This window comes from Tupaia chinensis, unplaced genomic scaffold (assembly GCF_000334495.1).
Source record: "Tupaia chinensis unplaced genomic scaffold, TupChi_1.0 Scaffold000052_1, whole genome shotgun sequence".
Lineage (NCBI taxonomy): Eukaryota > Metazoa > Chordata > Mammalia > Scandentia > Tupaiidae > Tupaia > Tupaia belangeri.
The window spans coordinates 23,240-41,992 of NW_006159510.1; positions in this window are offsets into that span (position 1 = coordinate 23,240).

Consider the following 18,753-nt stretch of genomic DNA (forward strand, 5'->3'; position numbering starts at 1 on the left):
GACCATCCCCCTGTGTGGTGATTTCTCGCTTTCTGTTTCTATGTCTCTCGCTGTCTGAGAGAGTGCATGTGCCCTATAGTGAAGACCTCTCCCCCCCGCCCCCCCCATAAAAGCTTCAACTACAATTGATAATTTTCTATTGCTTTTTGTAGTTCTATGAACTTTTACTTCACATATTTAGCTTCACTATATATGGTGTAGGATTGCTATTTTCTAGGATTGCTATTTTCTTGGTGAATGACCCATTTATTACCTTATAATGCCTAATTCTGAATATAGCAATTTTCTTTGCTCTGTGGTTTGCCTTATTTGATATTAATACAGCCACTATTATTTTCTATTAATAGTTATCTGCATGATGTACCTTTCCCATCCTTTTATTTCGAATATGCCTTAATGATAACATTTGAAAGCAGTTCCTTATAGATGGTTTATATTTTTGTCATATTTTAAAATTATACTCGGTTGACATCTGTGGTTTTTAATTATATTAAGGCCATTGACATTTAATGTAGAAATTGATCTGATAGGATTTAAATCAGCAATTTTTTTTTGCGTATCTTTGTAAGATTTTTTTTGTAATTTCCTTTCCCTGCCTTCCTTGAGAGAGATGAATGTTTTAAAAAATTCTCTCTTGACTTATGTATGGTGTGTCAAGTGTGTCTCTTTGTATTGCTTTTTTAGTGATTGTGTGGGATATTAATCTATGCATATCTTATTGTAATCTACCAGTGTCATTATTTTACCAACTAGAGTACATTACAGAAACCTTATCAGGGCCAGCAGGTGCCATAGTGGTTAAGGCATTAAACTCCCACATGGCTGACCACTGTTCAAGAACCAGATGTGGCAACTTGAAAAAAATCACATCAGGCACATGTGTGTATGTGTCCGAAAATTCCAAGAGGAAAAAAGATTGCAGAGTAACCGTCCTTCTTAGGAGGGGGGTTGTTTCCTCACTTATCCTCTCTCTCTCTGACTCTCCAGCAAGCACACATCACATGCACTATTGCAAAATAATCTTTAAAAAAAAGAAAGAAAAAGAAATCTTATCTTTTTTTTTGTTTTATTGTTTTGTTTAGTTTTGCTTTTTATCATAAAGTATATGTACTTGCCAGAGAGACAGAGAGAGGGAAAGTGAGAAATCATCCCCCAGGGAGGATGGCCACTCCATAAACCATTTTCCTCCATTCTCCTCTCAGGATTTTTGGCACTCATACACAGGCACCCAGTGCAATTTTCAAGCCACCATGTCTGGGATTTGAACCACAATCGACCATGTGAGAATTCAGTGCCTTAATTATCACATCACCTACTGGCCCCAAACCTTATCTTTCTATTCTCTTTTCAAGTCCCATTATAATCTTGTCTTAAATATTTCGTCGACATGTATTGAGAACTACATCTGTATTACAAGTTTTTGCTTCAACCATTAAGCATAATCTAGAAAATGCAAGAGAATGAAAGTGTACTGTATTTTCCTATGTTTTTATTTATTATGTTCTTTCTTTTTTCTTAAAAGTCTAAAATTTCTTGTATTTTTTTTCTTTTTGCGTGGACAATTTATTTTAGTTATTCTTTTAGGATAGAACTACTAGCAAGAAATTCTCCTCATTTTTCTTCATCCTAAATGTCTTGATTTCTTTTTCATTCTGAAGGATATTTTCACTTGTACAGTGATGAAATCTCCCTCCCCCTTTCAAGCTCTGTATTGTTTACTTCTGGGCACCATGGTTTCTGAAGAGAAACCCGTCATTTCAATTGTTTTCCCCCTCAAAGGTAAGATGTCATTTTTCTCTGGTCATTTTCAAGATTTCATCTTGACCTTCAGTTTTTAAAATGTAATTATGATATGTAGTTAGACATGAGTTAATTTAGGTTTATTTTATTAGGAGTTTGTTCAACTTCTTCACACTATAAGCTTATGTCTACTCTCAAATTAGAATATTGAGTTATCAGAAAAGTCATGATGTATTTTTTCTGTTTTTCTAGGCATGACTTTTTCAACAATCCTATATTTTCAACTGTTATTTCTTCAAGTAACTTTATCAACCTGCCTTCTTTATCTTTCTCTTCTTGAACTCTAATGATATAAATATTATACCCTGTGTAATAGTCTCCCCACTGACTCCTGAGAGTCTGCATTTTTGTTTGTTCATTTGTTCATTTGTTTTGTTAGTCCATTTTCTGTTATTTCAGTTGCGTAATTTCTATAGTTCTATCTTCTAGCTCAGTGATTTCTCCCCCAATTCCCTCATTTTATTGTTGTACCCATCCATTGGACTTTTTATTTCAATTCTTGTATTTTTTTTTTTGAGAGGTTTTAGCTATGGGGTGCATGCGCTCGCCAGAAAGACAGAGAGAGACAGAGAGATAGAAAGCGAGAAATCACCCCCCGAGGGGGGATGGCCATGCTGCAATCCCTTCTCCTCTATTCTCTCAGGATTTTGGGAACACACGCACATGCGCCCGGTGTGAGTTTAATCCACCAGGTGTGTGACTCAAACTGTGGTCGGCTACGTGGAAGTTCAGTGACATAGCCATTGCACTAACTGCTGGTTCCAGTTCTTGTATCTTTAATTTAGAAAATTTCCATGTAATTCTTCATTGTATCTTCTGTTTCTCTATTGAAGCTATTTTGTTTGTTTTTACTGTATTCATAGTTGTTTGTTCACGCATTTAAAAATGGCTGATAATTTGTACTTTTCTGTCTTCTTAGTAATGGCAATGACTGATTGTGTACTCTCATTCTCTTTGAAACTTGTGGTTCTTGTTATGTCAAGATTTTTCACTTAAATCTAGATATGTTGTCTATTATGCTGTGGGACTCTGGACTTATTTAAACTTTTTTGGTTTTGCTGGGTTCCTATGACTATTCCATCACCCTGTTGCTGCCACATGGGAGTAGACATTTAGGTTCTCCATTTGTCTTCTAGCCCCTGGGGAAAGAACATATTTATGAGAGTGGTGGGAAGGAATAGGACTTCTGGCCTTCCATGAACTTTCCCTTGATACAGCCTGACTAGAAGATACAGAGGTGACTTTTTACTGATCCCATCTGGTCTCCACTAATATGTTTTGAAGGAAGTGGTCTTAAAATTGCTGTTTTGGTAAAAGTCCTAACTCCATCTGGCAACACAGGGTCCAGGAGGTTGTGCTTCCTCACTGTGCGTATGGAGTATAGTTTAGGTTGCATTCCATACTGCCTTTGCTGGTACTCAGTTTTGTATGTGGTGTTTGCTGGACTAGAGCAGTTATGTCTCAAAACTTTTAGTCTTGCAAGGCCACTCTTTTCAAGTCCTTCTGTTGGGCATCCATTGCCTATGCCTACTGGTGTTTCGAGGTTTCTTCAGCCTTTAGCTCCACTTGAGGTATTGATCAGGAAAGAAAGAAAACCCAGAGGTTTTAACCACATTGCCATTACTTGAGTCCTGAGCTTGCCAGCTCATCTATTTAGTTCTCTCCACCTTTAAGAATGCAGATTTTAGTTGTGCTTAGTGGGAAGAATTAAGGAACACTATGTACACTTTATCTTCCCAGAAATAAAATTTCAGTATTTTAAATGAGGTGAAGAGTGCTTTGGAAGAAAGCCTCTGGGTTCAAAGAGCTTTGCTAAATTTCAAATAAAAAAATCGAATAAGTCAAATAAAACATATCACAAAACTGAACTTCCCATAGGATTTACATCTAAAAGTCTTTTAAGAGAAGACTAAGTGTGTAGGAACAACTTGTGAGCAGCATTTAGTTTTATCATGGCTCATAACAGCCAAAAAGTCTCCACATATAATTGACAGGGAATAATATGAATGATTTCCATACTCAATGGTCATTATATACAAATGCTTAATTCCAACCAAAGGTCATAGGCTCTAATGACTGATTTACTTCTCCCTTGAAGTGATAACTTTCTTTTTTAAAAAAAGTTTACTAGGACCAGCAAATGGCATAATGATTGCATCACTGGACTCCCACATAATCATGTGTGGTTTGAGTCCCAGCCCGGCAGCTCAAAACTCATGCTGGGAGTATGTATGCCCCCCAAAATCTCTTCAGGAAGAAGAGAATGGAGGAGAAGGGATTGCAGTGTGGCCAACCACACTGTAGGGGTGGGGGTTCTTGCTTCCTGTCTCTCTCTCTCTCTCTCTGCCTTTCTGGCCAGCACATGCCCCCTATAGCAAAAATATCTCTTAATTTTTTTTTTTTTACTTATTTCTTCAGAGATAGAGAGAAAGGTAGACATAAACAGGAAGAAAAAGATATCCCCAACATGATCTTTACACCACTATCCACCCCTAGCCTCAGCCAGCTGGGATTATGGGCACTTGTATATACACCTGGACTTAGGATATGAACACAAGACTTTTCTGGGAGGCTTTAGCACCGTGGAGGGTTGAATTACCGCTGTGCCACTGTGGCTGGCCAAACAGAACTTTTTCACATAATATGGCAATGAAATATGTAATATGCACTGTTTTCCAAACGTTGACAAATCTACATATTACATTTTTTTACATTTTTACCTTTTGTCTTTTCTACTACCTAATATTTTACTTTAAATTTACTTTATTTTAATTCCAATAGGGTATGTGTACTCAAAAAAGGAAGAGAGAGAGAGAGAGAGAGAGCACTCCTCAGTGGGGCATGGTCATGCTGCAACCCCCTTTTCTCCATTTCTCCACCCTGTCTGCTTATGCGCATACACATTTGTGCAGCTGGCTGAGATATGAACTGCAGTTGGCCATGTAAAATCTGGTTTCCTTAACCACTAAACTACCTGGCTGGTCCAAAAAATTACTTTGTTGTATATAAAAAACTTCAGCAAGGAAGGATAGGGTCTTTTTAACCAAAGATAACATAACAAATAAAATGTATGTACATATATAAATAGAATTACAAAGATAAACTCAGCGAAACATACATACATAGACAATACAATTACAAATAGACATTTATTAACAGTAAAAGATAAAGATCTTTTCATTCCTAAGTTACACATACAAATTTGATAATTTTTAGATGATGAATGTATTTTTTTTTTTTAGGGTGCATGTGTTCGCCAGACAGAGAGAGACAGAGAGAGAGAAAGTGAGAAATCACCCCCCCCCAGGGGTGATGGCCACGCTGCAATCCCTTCTCCTCCATTCTCCTCTTGGGATCTTGGGCACGCATGCACACGTGCCCGGCGTGAGTTTTAAGCCACTGGGTCCGGGACATGAACCGTGGTTGACTACGTGGGAGTCCAGCGACATAGCCATTATGCTAACTGCTGGTTTCGATGATGAATGTATTTTTAATATTTTTATATGTTTAAAAATCCTGAAAACAACTGTTTAGTATAATGCAATCTATGTATCTCTCTCTCTTGCTTTCTGTATGTGTGTGAGTATACTGTCATTTTTTCTGTTTTATCCATAACTTTTATTTTAGATAATATACATAGTATACAGTAAAATGTTACAAACCATGCAAGTAAACAAAAGGACCAATAATCAAGAGGAAGAAGTAAACAAAACAAACTTTCAAATGACCCAGATGTTGGAATTTTCAATAAAGTTTAGAAATAAAAATAGTATGTTAGAGAGTTTACAAGTAAAATAAATATAATAGTTCAAGAAGAAAATAGTTTCAGGAGAAAATTTAAAATAAAACAAAAGAAAAGTAAAACAACAGATCTAAAAATTCTACAACTGAAAATGTCCACATCTGATATTTCTTGATTAATGATCAGAATATGAAACTGAAACTATAAAACTTTAAACATAAAAAAAATTGTGTGCTCACTGGAAAAAGACAGGGGAAGAAAGTGAGAAATCTCCCCCTGTGACCCCTGGAATAAAAAGCCATGCCACAATCCCTTCTCCTTCATTCTCCTTTGGGGATTTAGGCAAACATGCACATTTACCCCGAGTGTTTTTCAAGTTGCCATGTCTGGGACTTGAACTGCACTGTTGGCCATTTGAGACCCAGCCATCCTAACCACCATGCCACTGAATGGCCTGTTAGAAGGAAATTTTTAGGACTTCAGGTTAGGTAAACATTTTTTATGTACATCACTAGAAACATAATACATAAGATGAAAAATTAATAAATTTGGTTTATCAATAATTAATAAGTGCTCTTAAAAAGACATTGTTAAGAAAACAAAAAACAAACCATACTGAGAGAGAATATTTGCAAAACATATATCTGACAAAGGACTTACATTCGATATGCAAAAAACTCTCAAAATGAAGTAATAATTATAAAAAAATAAAATCATAAAAAATGATTTGAGTAGACTCTTTATTGAAGAAGAAATACAAATGGCAAATAAACATGTGAAAAGGTGATAAAACATCATTAATCTTTATGGACATACAAATTAAATAGTGCTTCAATATCACTGCACATTTATTAAAATGACCAATTCTAATTAAAATGATAGAATTAAATTAAATTAACATGATTAACTATACCAATTACTGACAAGAATATGGAGCAATGGGACTATTATGCATTCCCATGCTATTGGAAATATAAAATGGTACAATGTTTAGAAAATACATTGCAGTTTCTAACAAAGGTAATACCCACTGACTATATAATCTATTACCCACCTGTTCATTTACCCAGGAGAAAAGAAAATAAATTTCCACAGAAAAATTTGTACCAAGTTGGGGAAATTGGAGGCTTTTAAAAATATATTTGGAGCTTAGAATTTTAGGTCAGCACAAATGAGCATCATTGTGAAGAAATAACTAGGTTTTGGTGTCAGGACCTAAGTCAAGCTGAAGTAGAGAGAGCTGAGTTGCCAGTTGTGGGAGCAAATGATTAAGACAATAAGCCAGGGCCAACTTGGTAGCATAGGCATAGTTCACACTGTACAAGTGATGCTGGATCCAACTGGAAGATTGTAGGTTTGGTTTCCCTGTTAACCTATACTTATTGAGCATGCTCACTGATGATCCTTGCTTGAGAAGTCTGGGAGACATCTTGGCATGAAATCTTGTTGAGGGCTCTTCTCTCTCTTTCCACTCTCATGAAGAAAATAAATACATTTTTAAAAATAATGAAAAAAAAAACAAAAAAATGGGCACAACAGTCTAGACTTCTGGCATTCACTGAGCTAGTACAGAAGTATCTTGCTTGACTTAGAATGGGACTCCATCCCAATAGGTCCATCCTAAGTAATTCTAAGTTCAAATATATTTAAAGCCCTTTAAGCCCATGGTAAATTAAAAAAAAAGCTGTAAGCCAAACTGTTGGAGGTTGAGGACCACCTGTAAAGGTAAGACGCTGAATCAGAGAAATCTCCAGCTCCACTCCATTTCATTTTTTCTTATGGAATGGCACAGACTGAAGATAGGATAGGCATAGATGTGAGCATTTCTCATTCCTAAGGGACCTTGAACAAAATTGGGACAGAGAGAAAAAAAAAAGGCCCAGTAGAACATAACCAGGGCAGAATGTGGAAAACTGGCTTCTCTCCCTCCTCTCTCTGTTAAGGAAGTCTGTACAAAGTTACCTGAGGAAGGCTCAGTTGGAGACTCTGGCAGAGAGATCTTCACATAAAGTCACCAAGGTAAGAAAGGAGGTATGCTAAAGCATGGCGGGTCAAACCTGCTTGAGCCTCTGACTGCAGCTCCCTTCAGAAATGTCTATGTGTTGGCTGCTCAAGTCTGGTGAGGGGAGGGCAGATTTCTCTGGAAGACCTTCCAGATGAGGCTTTGTAATTATCTAGCATCAGACCTGAATGATCACACATAAGTTTTCTGGCCAGGAACCAGACTCTCACTCAGGTCTTGGAGGACCTAAGCTGTCTTATTAAGGAACTTGGATTTCAAATAGTGTGTCAGGTTTATACAGCAAGATCACTGCAGCAACAGGTAAGAGGATGAAAGTATGACATATGGAAGAAGGAATGACTCAAGGCCTTAAAAGAGTCTTAGGATAATCCACAGTCAACCAGAGGATTGGCATAAAGTATGGAAAATTTGGTGGATTCCTTATCCAAAGGACTTAACAATCTCCTCGACTTCCTCTATTTTAGAGGCTTGAAAGCTAAACTATTTAAAATTCCCAAGCTTCCATTCAGTAAGCAACAAATATATAACACAATTTTCTCCACTAATATGAGAGACATAGAAGCTATTTATAGCTTCCAGTAAATTTTTGAGCATGAAGCAGTTAGGAAATTGGCATGACCCTTAGTGTATCTCTCCTCATTCTGCTTAGGTCATGTGGTTGGAACTGAATATATGAGGTCATCTTGATTTTTTAGGATAAAGCCACAGACAGTAGACAATGGAACATGAACTTGAAAAAAGGGTCTATACCCTTATTTCTTGTTACATGAGTAAACTGTTTTTCTATTGCTTATTATCACATTACTACAAGTATAGGAAAGGAAAGAAGTGTTTTGAGCAATACAATGTTTGCTGGTTTTCTTTATAAAAATGGAGACCCATAAAAGAAACATAGCTTTAGTGAGACTAAAATTTTATTTTGCCCATGACAAGTTTGAGATGTCTGAGGTGGAATTATAAGAGGGGAGAACCAGCTAGTATTTTAATAAATTTGTACTGTTCAGAAATAACATTGGCAGGAAACAGATTTGGGCATATGTAACCTAGGTGTCATATATATGTATATATATTTTTAAATTTATTAATTTTCTGTCTATGGCAGAGAAAGAGAGGAGAGAGAGAGAGAGAGACCACCACCAAGGTCACAACATCGAGATCTACCTTCAACCTGAGCCAACCCCAATCACAGCATGCATGTGTGTGCCCAGCATGCAAAGGGAGACCTTGGGATGCAAAACCAAGACCAAGAACTTCCCATGTGTCTTCATTACCAGAGTGCCATGCCATGTCATGCCACAGATGGCCCATGGACATCATATAGGAAAACAATGAAAAGACAGGACAGTTGAATAATAAGAGTAGAGGGCCAAGAAAAGAATTTTGAATAGGTCAAGGGAGAAAAAAACTGGGAAAGACTTTCAGATAAATTAAGAAAATACAGAGGGTGGTAATATCCTTAATGCCAAAACAGGCCACCATTTTAGGAAATGGTGAACACAGTTCAATGTCACATGTTGACCACTTTGGTACGTTCTGTTTCACTAGATTGATAGCTTCAGACATCATGTTTTAAAATCCATGTGGTTAGGGCAAGGTACATAGGTCTCCAATCTTTAAGCCAAGGAGTAAAATATTCTGGGAAGTGAAAATGTCTGCTCCTAATGTAGTAGGACTTTTCCCTTCTAAAGAATTTTCTTCAGAGTGTGCAGGGATTAATAAAGACTCATAAAGTAATGCCTTGTGTAAGTGTCTTATCTCTTAATCTTCAAATTTGATTATTTAGAACTTTGAAAAGACTGGGACCAGTAGAGGTGTAATGGTTACATCACTGGACTCCCATGTAGTTGACCACAGTTTGAGTCTCAGACCCAGCCCCTGAAAACTCACGCCGGGTGTGTGTACATGCATGCCCAAAATCCTGAGAAGAGAATGGTGGAAAAGGAATTGCATGTAATCATCCCTTCTGGGGATGATTTCCTACTTTCTATGTCTCTGGTGAGTCCATGTGCTCCATAACGAAAGTCTCTATCTTAAAAAACAAGACAAAACAAAACAAAAAATAACTCAATAAAACCCCCAGACAAAAAACATTATAAAGGCATTCACAATACTGTAATCAGAAAAAAATATATATTGAAAACTAGTATGTTAAGTTTAAGTACTAAGTATTAATAGTGTTGAATGAACTCATTACATAATAAGAATGATAATACACTGCTCAAAATTTCAAGAGTTTGTACTGGATGGCTTAAAATAGTTTATAGCTCATTTTATCAGAATCTCTAAAAGCTATAAAAACTATACATCAACTTTTAATAAGTTTCAATAATTTTTAAATACTCCCTTTATTTGCATAGAATATTTCCTATTTTAGCTTTTGTTTCCTTACTCAAATTGATCATGAAGCTTCCAATAAAACAGTTTATGATGTGAATATAATTGTATACCCTTAATTCTGAAAGGAGTCTATGAGTTTTTACAGAATGTCTTATAAAATGAATGACAAGATAATTGTTTGATTAGCACATGGATGGTTAATGACTAAGAAAATGGGGTTGGCATAAAGAAACTCATTAAAATATATTGGATAGTAGAATCTAGAAAACAAATGAGTTAAAACAGCAAACTAGTAGTATCCAATTAACCCTAGAAAATCAAAGGCAGACTGAAATCCTGTTTTTTGTTTATTTCTTAGACTATTAAAAAAGAGAGAGAGAGAGAGAAACATATTTTTACAGCCTTTAGGAAGCTCCTCCCTTTTCTACTTTATTCATAATAAGTTACAATCTGTCCCAAACCTTGGTACTTAAATGAGGCTTTTATAGCAAATGAGAAAATAGTAAAGTTAATGCCCCTTAACGGGAATTTCATTTGCACCAGTTTCATTCTGAGTATGACAAATTCATTCAATACAACTCAATCTTTACACAAAAATGATTTAAAATGGACTATTACAGTGGTACAGTAATTGAACTTTCCCCCTCGGCTATGAGAATATCATCACATCTTTAGTAATAAAGGCTCTTTAAAACAACTGAATTTCAATACAAAGAATAACCTCAAAGGCTGAGAGTTAATTTTTCATAAAATTTCTCCATCTTCTCCTGCTTGCACCTATCATATGGAGTCTCACTATTCCAGTTTCTTTTATTTTTTTCTCCAGATGGTCTCTAAAGCAACTGTTTTCCTGTTGGAAGATGTGCTTGTCTTTTTTGCCCTAAAGGTCAAATTACTTTATTTCTAAGTAGGTCAGCTTTGCTTTACTGTTTTTTTAGTTAGTGTGTGTTGTATACATTTTATGCTAAAATATGTAGTGGAGAGTTTTAATTTTTTTTTAAGTGTGGGATTTTTGACTCTCTTTTTGATCTTCTAAACCCATATGGTCTTTCTGACCTAGAATAATGTATTGAGCAATTGAAGATGAGCAGAGGGGCTGGAAATCTATCAAGCAACAGCAGAGCATCCTAACAGGGGAAGTAACAGCACCTACAACTGTATCTCCATTCCTTTGGATGTACCAGACAAAAAATTCAAATTTTTATTAACAAAATAGGATATCAGCATTGCGTATTAGAATATTAGACCAAAATACTCTTCTTTTTTCTTTTGGAGAGGTTTTTGCTATAGGGCATGTGCGCTCACCAGAAAGAGAGACAGAGAAATAGAAAGTGAGAAATCACCCCCCAGGGGGGATGGCCACACCACAATCTCTTCTCCTTCATTCTCCTCTCGGGATCCTGTGCATGCATTCACATGCACCTGGTGTGAGTTTAAGCCACCAGGTCCGGGACTTGAACTGTGGTTGGCTACATGGGAGTTCAGCAACATAGCTATTACGCTAATTGATGATCCCCCAAATTCTCTTCTTACTGTTAGAATATTCCCCTGCCATACTACTCGTGTATACTTTAAACACTTGTATGAGACCAGTAAAGGCACAGGCAAACCAACATAATTTAGTGAATCTAGCATCCTAAAATCTTCTCCAAGAAGGCAAGTAGTAGTCAGTTCAATATGGTAAATTTTCTTTGTTTAATTAAAATGGTCAGGTGTTTGACTTGAAGGATTCCAGGAATCCCAAGCAAAAACTTCCTTTTTGGATTTATATCTAAGTATTGTTTTTCTTTTTTTTTTTTTTCTTTTTTTTCTTTTTCTCTTCCTTTGGTCACAGCTTCTGCAGCTTTTTGTACAGGAAATTAAACAATAAATACAAAATTTGTGAAGAAGTAAGTAACTTTACTCAAACATCAAGTTTAAAAAAAAATTAGTTTTCTTAACTAAATTTTGTGATTTGTCCAAAGATGCTAAGGAGTATTTAACTTAAGAGTATCTTTTTTTATTTTTTTTGACATGAATGCATAACAATTATATCTATTCTACCCAATGAAATAGGATATTTACATGACTAAATTTTAGTGTATATTATGCACTTTAGCCTGTTCATATTTAACCTTTAGTACCATTCCAATAGTTAGCAGTTTAAAAATAAATCCTAGTATACTATTGTGAATATAAGAATTTCAGAGTCATGTTACCAGTGGGAATATATAATTAAAGATTTCTTATTTTCCAAATATATAAAAAGCTTATGGGAACCATCAGTTAATGTAATGGCTGTGTTGCTGGACTCCCATGTAGTTGATCATGGTTCGCGTCCTGGACCCGGTAGCTTAAAACTCATGCCGGGCCTGTGTGCGTGCGGGCCCACGATCCTGCGAGGAGAATGGAGGAGAAGGGATTGTGGCATGACCATCCCCTCTGGGGGATGATTTCTTGCTTTCTGTCTCTCTGTCTCTCTCTGTCTGTCTGGCGAGCACACGCACCCTATAGCGAAAAAACCTCCCCCCCCCACAAAAAAAGCTTATTAGACAGAGAAATTAGTTACTCTGAATATACTTTTTATTTAAAATTACTTCTCAAAGCTCACATTAGTATCACCATTTAGTCATATTTTTTTCAGACCACTACAAGTGAAGTATTTTAAAAATAAGATTTCTTAAATTATTGATATTAGGTCAAAAATAGATGCCATGTATTTTTATATGTGATACAATCTTATTTTTTTTTTTAAGAAAATTTCTCTATAGGGCATGTGTACTTGCTGGAGGAAAAGAGAGACAGAAAGTGAGGAATAACTCCTCTCTCCTCCAGGGGAAGGCCATGTTGCAATCCCTTCTCTTCCATTCTGCTCTCAGGATTTTGGGCATAAGTGCACACATGCCTGGCATGAGTTTAAGTGTCTGAGTGTTGGTCTTGAGCCGCAATCAACTACATGGGAGTCCAGCAACATAACCATTATGCCATCTGTTGGTCCCATATGTGATGTAATCTTTAATCAGTAAGTGTACTCATAATCTTTTCTTTATGTTTTAATGAGATTGAGAATGAACACACAATTTACATGAATTTTGAGACTCACATGGATATCGTGAATGGCATTGTTAAAATACAATTTTTGTTACTTCAGTCACATAGTAACAAACATCTTTCACATTTTGGGAAATTAGGGAGCTAATAGGTTGAAAGCACTTTGCAATCACTGTGTAACTTTAAGAGACTGTTTTTAATATAATCGTAACCAAATAGTGCTAAATAACTTAGAAGCAATATGGACTTTGAATATATGGTCTAAGAGGCTACAAGAGACAGTAGCTTTTAAAGAATACAATCATCTAACATCCAATAATGGCAGTTTAAGACTATCTACTCTGACTTTATGTTCATCCCTAAATGGAGCATCCTTGTAAACATGCACGTTAATACAACTATCAACCTTTGGTCTCCATGGAAGAGATTAGGGTCTCAAGGCTTCCTGGCATCTTTATAAAGTCATGAACAATTGCTCTTTTTCCTTCCCAGCAGCAGTTTGAAGACATCTCCGTTTAATTGAACCTTTGACCTTTAAACTACAACTTTTTAATACAGCTATCTCATTCATCAGGTCTTGTTTAGGTATTATGTCTCTCGTGATATATCTTCAACCCTAAATTTTGGGTATGTTACCCTGAGTTTCTACTGCCATGGCCATTACACACCATGCTCCAGTTACCTTTCTTAAATATCTGTATCCTAAAGTAGACAACAAGTTCCGTGAAATAAGGAGGATTATGGTACATTGATTCATTCTTAATTCCTTTTTTCCCCTTCCAAGTTAGCTTATCTTCTGCTGCTAGTAAAAAGCCTAAAATAACCCATGTGCTAAAAAATGATGGAATTAATGTAAATTGAAGTATAAAGTCTAGATTTTTAGAAATGGCATATACAAGTTTTCATAAAAATGGTAGAATATGATTACTGTCAAAAAGATTAATATAAAAATTAAGAGATCAGAGCAAGTACAAAGGTCACCCAAGTGTCAACTTGGGAAGGCATTAAGGAGACAAAAACAATCTGAAAAGGAAGTTGAAATGAAGAGGTTGAAGAAGTAGAAGAACAAGAGACTATTTCATTATGAAAGGAGTAGTTAAACTTATTTTGTAAAAGGAGAATACTATAAGAGAAATAAAACTGAAATTGTCCACCACTTTGTTACTGTTCTTCAGGATCCTGTGTACGGTGGAATGAGATATGACTGAGTGGTGAATATAAACATACTCTATTGTCTTGTCTTCATGGTCCTTAATTAGCTTTAATTTTGTTTCCAGGTGGATAACTCAATGTGAAGTGTTAGTGGTAACATTAGCAGTGAATTTCATATGCTTAGGGGCCATGATAAAAAAAGAGAGAGAGGTTAAATTAAGCACAAGAGAAAAATGACATGGCAAATATAACATGCATGAGACTGCTTCTGGTGTAGTATGACATTCTCTTTTAAAGTAAGCTTTAAAAAAAAATAAGGAATACACTCCAAAATAACAATGAAAAGTATAGTATACTAATACTAAATGAATTACATGACTGTATATTATCATTCATTAACAGCTACTACATACTGTACATAATTGTATGTGCTATCATATTTCTCTAAGATTGGAAGTGTGGTAGGCTTTTTACACTTGTATCACCACAAACCTACAAGTAAGGAATTGTGCTATCATGTCACAACGGCTATGACTGACATCACTAAATGACAGGAATTTTTTAAGCTTCATTGGAATCTAATGGAACAACTAACATATATGCAATCATTGAACAAAACATCATTAGATGGCATGCAATTTTATTCAGAGACAATTAAAAAGTCATTTAAAAATTGATCAGTACTGCAAAAGGAAGACAGCAAAGGAGAAAACTGAAAAGGACAAATGAAATAACTAGAAACAGCAAGATCTTAAACTAAAATTCAACCATGTTAATAATTACTTTAAATCTGAAGATCCGAACATACATGTTAAATGACTGAAATTAGAAGATTCAATTTTAAAAAGAAAGATGCAAATGCAAGCTATCTATGAGCTCACTTTAAAATAAAGATATAGTTAGGTTAAAAATAAAGGAATGCGTGATTGCTAGTGCTTACGGATTTTATTTTTGAAATAATAAAAATATTATAAAATTAGTATTGATTATTGCATACATTTGTGAATATACTAAAAATTACTAAACTGTACACAAGAGAAAATAAATGTTACGATATTTTATTTAGATCTCAATAAATTTATTGTAAAATAAAGTAGCACAGAAAAAAATGAAAAGCAGAAGAAAGATTTGCCACACAAATATTACTTCTCAGAAAAAGGTAAATTATTAATCTTGGACTAACAAGTCATAAGACATTAAAATAAGACAAATTCTTCAAAAATCATAAGAATCCTAAATTTTTGGCCATTTAACAACAGAGCTTCAAAATAGCTTCATCAGCTAAAACTGATATATTTGGAAGGGGAAATAGACGAATTTATAATTGTTCATTTGCAAAAGAACTTTACTATTCATTCTTTTGCGTAATTCATAGTAGAAGTGCACAGAAAGTCAGTAAGGATATAAATGACCTGAACAATACTTTCAACTGATGTCTAATTGACATTTACATTGAAAACCTAAGATGAGGGCCAGCCGGTGGAATGGTGGTTAAGGTGTTGGAATTCCCTCATGGCTGGTCATGGTTTGAGTCCTGGACCTGCAGCTTTGCTAAGAACTGGGTTTTTCTTCATATTTCATTTTCTAATTTGAGATGCCTTATTCATCTCTTGCTCTTCAGTGCCCATACAATAGAGACCATTATTACACAGAATCTGGCTTACTGTGATTTCAGTGTGTATCACTGGCTGTACAATGTCCCATCAACAAACACAAGCGAATGAGTGCAGCCATGATGGGTATGTCTCCCATCCATGGAGATCTGGATAAAAGTATTTCCTATGCAAAAACATTATGATAATTTTACCACTCCAAATCAGTCATACGGGGAGAGAACAAAGCAAATACATTTCATAAATTGGAGGGAGTGAAAATACTCTATTGTCACCTATCTTTGGTTCTTAGTAGAAATGGGACCACTGGTAGGGTTCAGCAAAGAATGTCTCAGCAGTAAGCCACAGCCCACTGGCTAATGCATCTGTGAAAGCTGCTTCAGAATGAGGCAGCAGGAAACTAAGTGGAAAGCACTAGGTACCCCAGGAAATAATCAGGTAAGCTCAACTACCCTGCCCAAACGGACCCCTGCCAACGGGCTGGGATACTGATAAACTGTGGAGAGAGTAAATCAAGAGGAATGGCAGAATTTTTCATTATTGCAGAATCTAACGAGGAATTTTATATCACCTTTACTATTTTTAAGTCTCATCTCCAAACCTAATTTTATTATTGCCACCTCAACCTCCAGAATCCTCTTGTTGAAAGTCACAGTATGGATTTTCTCAACCAACTAACTCATGATTATAACCATTCAGGACAGAAATGAATTTAATTTGATCAGATTGCAAGACTCTTCTAAGCCCTGATTTCTGTATACATTCTTTATCTGCTAAATTCTCTTAACTTAAAGGCAAGCCCTTATCAATAAATTAAGTTCAGAGATTATATCTTAATATTCTAACTGCTCTTTAAATGAGGTCAGCATACAACATTTTTTTTTTCTTTTTTGGGTTTTTGCCATAGGGTGTGTGCACTCACCAGAGAGAGAGAAAGAGGGAGAGAGAGGGAGAGTGAGACCATCCCAAAGGGATGGTCATGCTGTCATTCCTTCTTATTCCTTCTCCTCTTGAGATTTTGAGCACTTATGCATACATGCCCAGTGTGATTTATCACCCAATAAAAGGTATTTTAAAATGTGATGCTTGCTATAAGGCACATGTGCTTGTGTGTGTGTGTGTGAAAGAGAGAGAGCAAGAGAAGAGAGAGAGAGAGAGAGAGAGAGAGAGAGAGAGAGGAAAGCATTCTCGGGAAAGTGACCTCTCCACAATCCCTTCTACTCCATTTTCTTCTTAGGATTTCAGGCACACATTCAAATAACATGCTGGTGTGTTTCTCAAGTTGCTGGGTCTAAGACTCAATCCATGCAGTTAGCCATGTGGGGCTCAACTGCTTTAAACACTACACCAGACAGGAGCCCTTGTTTTGTTATATATTTTAAGGAAAACACACAGTATTTAATAGGTGTTATAATTAGCCCTTTAAAATGACAGCAAATTACAATGAGATTTTATATTTTATATATGTAGTTCATATATGTACACATACATATGAGGGATTTTTCAAAAAGTTTATGAAAAATGTGTGTTATAAAATAATACATAGATTAAAGAATTTTTTTAAGGGACTAGCAGATGGTGCAATGGTTGACCCCCACATGGTTGACCACAGTTTGTCTCAGACCTGGAGACTTGAAAACCACGCTCAGTGTGTATGTGTGTGTATGAATGCAAAATGCTGAGAAGATAATGGAGGACAAGGGATTGTGGATTGGTAATACCTCCTGGGGGATGATTTCTCCATTTCCTTCTTATAATGTCTCTCTCTCTCCAGTGAGTGCATGAACCCTATGGCAAAATCCTTAAAAAAATTTTTTTTGACACCAAAATAAACTCATACTCACTTGTAACATTCTGAACAGGATATAATTTGAGACAGTAAGAAGAATAAGGTATCAGTTTGAAAACAGTTTCTATTAGAGCAATGTGAGTTCTACTATAATTAAAACAAGAAAAAAATTTGAGCAGAAGAATGAGAAAATCATTGATGCTTTATGATAAGTTTAGGAGGGCAATGTCCCAAAGAAGTTAGCAGTTTATGAACGAATGATTTGCGTTTTTATAATTTTTAAAAGAGGTTTTCCCCTTAGTGTGCATGCACTTGCCAGAGAGAGACAGACAGAGACAGTGAAAGGAAAAGTGAGAAATCACTCCCCAGGGAAAATGGCAACACCACAATCCCCTCTTCTTCATTCTTCTCCTAAGATTTTGGGCACGCACATACATGAGTGCATTTGACATGAGTTTCAAGCCACTAGGCCCAGTAATCAAATGGTGGCTGGGCATGTGGGAGTTTAGTGATGTAACCTCTATGCCATCTGCTGGCCCCAATTTTTGTGTTTTTTTTTTTAATTATTCATTTTATTTTATTTATTTTTATTATTTCTCTTAATTTTGCTATAGTTCACATGTGATCATCAGAGAAAGAGAGAGAAAACATGAGAAAGCAAGCTGCCAGGTCCAGGCTTTGAACTGTACTTGGCTAGATAGTAGTCCAACGCCCTAACCACCACGCCACCTGTTGGTCCCATAAATGTATCATTTGTTTTAAGAAGTTTCAAAATGATGTTGAATATGAAACCCACAGAGGCAGACCATCCACATCAATTTTCAAGAAAAAAAAATCTTGTTTGTGATCCAGCTGAAGAGGGCTACAATGAAGAGCAAGTAAAAACAAAGGCCAACACCAAAGACATCTCAGCAAGTAGATAAGCATGACAATTTTTTTTGTGTGTGGGGGAGGGACTATCTAGAGCAGAGGATAGGATACAGTGGGGGTTAAAAGTTATTAGAATTGTCTTTTAATAAACCATGGAGGGACCAGCAGTTAGCATAATAGCTATGTCGCTGAACTCGCATGTAGCCGACCGCGGTTCAAGTCCCGGCCCCAGTGGCTTAAACTCATGCCGGGCGCGTGTGCGTGTGTGCCCAAGATCCCGAGAGGAGAATGGAGGAGAAGGGATTGTGGTGTGGCCATCCCCCCTGGGGGTGATTTCTTGCTTTCTTTCTCTCTGTCTCTTTCTGGTGAGCACACACGCCCTATAGCAAAAACCTCT